General features: G+C 37.3%; 1 long non-coding RNA gene across 1 annotated transcript in view; it reads right to left on the bottom strand.

Annotated features, from left to right (window-relative positions):
- Nucleotides 1-2,223: 2,223 nt before the first annotated feature.
- LOC117946798 overlaps nt 2,224-4,216 on the bottom strand; it is a 22,194-nt gene continuing 20,201 nt past the window's right edge. The window contains exon 3 of the long non-coding RNA XR_004657105.1: nt 2,224-2,670. This is a non-coding gene — a long non-coding RNA (uncharacterized LOC117946798). The remainder of the gene's footprint in view (nt 2,671-4,216) is intronic.

Here is a 4,216-nt window from a genome sequence, read left to right as displayed (position 1 = left end):
TAATATAACGATTTGTTTAATGGTAAACAGTATAAGGGTTTACTGTCTGTTCAAAACCTTTTCATGCACACAAACTATATACAGTAAAGAATGCCTCAATAGATAAAATACATGTGTTTGATTTAAGCGTTGGAAATGCATAATTAACCAACCAAAAAAGTCTGAAAATGGAAAAAAGAAAAAGAGCTGTATTAATTCTAGACACAAATCAGATCTCAAAGCCTCAGATTTATTTTAATTTTTTTTATTCCAGTACTGGACTATGTACTATGTGTTCAGCAATAAGACCCCTAAAAAAGTTGTCTTTGTGACCATGTTGTGAAAGTAAAACAGCAACAATCAGCAGCGTGTTACAGTAACACATCCCAGACGGGACAGAGTTTGGTAACGATGACAGTAATGTTTGGTGTTGCTGTCACACACTGGCAGAGATGTCTGAGTCATCAACCGATGAAAGATAATTATTTACAAAGGTTTGGACCACTTCTGGTCTACTTTTACGTGCTAAGCACTTGAAGAGCCACTGAGGGGAAAACCTGTCTTGGAAGCAGCTCAACACTTACAGATAAAAAATAAAAATCAAATTACCAGCACAAAGTCTTTGGGAACAACAACTGACATTTGCTCTTTTAGCCACTTTTTACATGTACACATGTGAACAGGTCAAGTGAGGCAAGTGAGAACAGTAAAAATGTAACCTCTCCCCTACCACTCGTTTACGTGTTGCTGTTGTCTGCCCCATTTATTTTAACCACCAGTTTACTATTGGGGGGGGAATCCAACAGGTCACAATTGAGTTATAATTGAACCTAATGAGCCTTTTCTTAATCTAATGGACAGAGAGTTTAGGCCTCTTATAAATCTAGAATGTTGGGGAGAAAACTTTGCTTTTCGGACACTAAAAAAGATAAAAATTAGATGGAAACTCAACTGGACTTTAGACAACAAACAAAAAGCACACACCCGTATTATCTTTGGGTGCTGTTGAGAGTTAATCGAGTCAGCCCGACGTTTCCAAAGAACTTTCAAATGATGAGGTCTAGCAACTTAAATGATTCATTTTGTGAAGCTCATATTATATCCCATCCAACTAAGTTATTACTTTTTCTTCAAACACATCAGATCATATCTCTCATATGCATTTGTATGTGTCGACATTCAGCCAGCAAAATCTGTCTCTTGTAAAACAGGAAAAAACAGAAATCAAGCAAAAAGCACGTCGGTACAACAAATGTTTTGTTATCCGTCCAATTTCTCCATCTGTTTCCAAAGCTCTTTGACCACAAAGCCTCTGAGATCTGCTAAACTTGAAAAACACAACAATTTGTCAATAGAATATATACAGAAAAAAATCCAAATAATGACTGATTTGGGTTTTTCAGAAGCAACACTTTTTTTCTGCCAAGTGTGAGTCTCCAGGCTGATCAACACTACGCTGAGCTGGACAGAGTGCGGAAGTTGTCATCTGGATCCAATGAGCTGCTTAGAGAAAGTCTGCTTGTTGAACTTGTTGAACGGGCTCCCTGACAGAGTTACTTAATTCTCTCTTTCTCCTACTCTTTGTTCTGGGTCTCTCGCTTTGATTTACCTTATCGCGCCTTCTGCTCTCGGCTTCTTTTATTTCTTCTCTCCTTGTGTGTTTGCTCTCTCCCTTTTCTCTTTTCTGTTTCAATCCATCTTCCACTTAGCGGGGAAAATGTGGTTCCAATCACACACTTTGCTGAGCCAGTGTAACTCGGCCAGATCCGCTTGAAAACACCTCAAATGCATAGGCGTAGATCTCCCCCCCCTCCCCCTTCTCCCCCTCATCCAAGCCCCCCCAGAAATATTATTAAAAACCATGCTGTGTATTGTCTATAACCTAATGATGTAAACTTAACATATCTGTGTAAGTAGTAAAAAAATTTAAAAAATAAAAAAGTTTAGAGACATATTTAGTTCCCCCTCCCTTGCCCCACAGTGGTTTGGTCCACTGCCTGCTTTACACACCGCAGGAGAGAATGAGAGAACACACTGGTAGTAATGTTGGTTGTGGAATGTAGTAAGTAGGCTGTTCAAGGCTATTTTTTCACATCAACATTGGATGAACTTGTTTTTTTCTTAAGTAGCAATTATGAGTTATTAATAAATCAGTCATTACAAAAAAGTTTGCTATGTTAGTGTGATATGATGCAACGTTACCGTCTCCCACTACAACTAACGTTAACATGGTGACAAACGTTATGTGCGTGAACTGATATTAAGGTTAATATTAAAGATCTACAGGTTGTGTTTTGCTCAATATGATTTTATTGATCAGTGGCTTTGTTGCAGTTGAATAAATATCCTCTGTCCCAGACAAAACCTAATATTCATGTGGAGGACGCAAGATCATTTTATAATCATAATATCACCGAGTGGTGAACCTGTAACCTAACTCATATTTAGACATCTGATGTTAAAGACTTGTGTTGTTGCCAAAATAAAATGACAGAGCAAAGAAAAACAGACATGTAAGTACAATAAGTCCTCATTTAAAGACAATTTGGTAACAACTTTAGAAGAATGGGTGCTTATGGAAATTTTAAAGTCACTGTGTCACAGGCAAAGAAGACCTGAGGAACAGGGAGACCAGGGACAGTCAGGTGTAGAGTCTCAGGTAAGTGGGTTGAGCTTAGTTCATATTTTAGCCTGGACATAAACAATATATGCCGGGAGTTTGTGGGGTCCAGTAATAGGGAAAATACATATTTACGTTTGGTTAGTGCCTATCTGGTCTTGTAAGTGTTCTTTCAGTTAGAGCTATTTGGTACTTTTGTTTAATGCCTGTCCCATCATGTTAGTTTGCTTTAAATTAAAGCTGTTTAATAATTTCTACTTCTGCAGTGACTATAACCTAATAAATGTACATGTTACAAAAGCATTGTATTTCTTTTCCATGGGTGCACTTCTTAAATAGTCAATATGTTTTAAGGTATTTTTGTGGCTTGATTGTAAAAAACTTTAAAAAAAAGAAGAAGATTTTTGGATTCATTTAGTCAGCTTTTTCATTTAATCAAGAGAAACACTGAATAGAAGGATAATGGTACAGCCTCCACGCTGCCCTAATGAGAGTATTAAGACTTTCTTCTGTCTACATATCCTCTACAAGTATAATTATGGCTGTATTATTTGTGTCCCCTTCAAAAATTGCTCTTTAGCAATTTGTTAGATGAGATGTACACCCATTCTCAAATGTGTTCTGAACTGCTTTCCAAGGGTCATCTTTATAAGTCAGGGGATGTGTTGTGATTTTTAATTGAAGTGAGTTATCTTATATCTCATACTAAAGCAGGATTTAAGCTTCTGCTGAGGCTCCATGCAGAGCTTTCACCGTAGCCTACATAAGTGTCCTGAAGTTCATGCTTGTGCGTCGATCTCTTTAAGAGAATAGGAGGGTGGGTATGTGTAGTAGAGCTAGTGAGAGTTACATTTCTGGAAAGGTGCATGTCAGGCTACAGTGAAGGGTCTGGCGTAGGGCACGTATCTCCATGTCCCTACGTATGTCCCCACTGCGTAGATTTAACGTGGAAGCATGAATCAGCTTCCAGTTGCTTGTCCTTCAGTTACCCCAAATATCATTTGCATTTGTCATTGTATGTGTAATACTGCTACCTGCTCTCATCGTTACAATTTTAATGAGAAATAACATCAGTAAAAAAATGTTACTCAAATGTTATTTCAGCTATACACCCCAAAACCCAATAAACTCCATCAGACTTAAATGAGAAAAGTTATACTACTCACATATCTGTGTGAGTTTAAAAACAAAAAGTCAGATTTTCTCATCTAACAAAGTAAAAGTGAGTAAGCATATTTCCCTTATGATTCTAGAAATGAATCTGAAAGAAAAGTGAGTTATTAAGGAACAGTAGTCAAGAATCAGGATAGAGAGCTGTATAAACAGGTATAAAACAAATAGTTAAATACAAGTTGGACAGACTTTTGACAGAAACATTGGTTCTGATTGAGCAAAAACAAAAGACTCAGGCCGTGGGAGCGAGATTATGTTCTCCATCATAATGTTATTTCTGTTCTTTTTCAGATTGACAACCGCTCTTTTAGCAACTGAATAACGGCATTTCTAGTAATTCTAGAAGAACTCATAACAGCTAGTAACCCACATTTTGACTTTCCCTTCAAATGTTACACGCTGTAAAGCCCCTCAGTTCCATTTACTGGTGTAACTTACAAAAAA

Source organism: Etheostoma cragini, chromosome 6, assembly GCF_013103735.1.
Source record: "Etheostoma cragini isolate CJK2018 chromosome 6, CSU_Ecrag_1.0, whole genome shotgun sequence".
Taxonomy (NCBI): domain Eukaryota; kingdom Metazoa; phylum Chordata; class Actinopteri; order Perciformes; family Percidae; genus Etheostoma; species Etheostoma cragini.
Note: the sequence above shows the minus strand (reverse complement) of the source record. Positions and strands in the feature narration are given on the sequence as shown.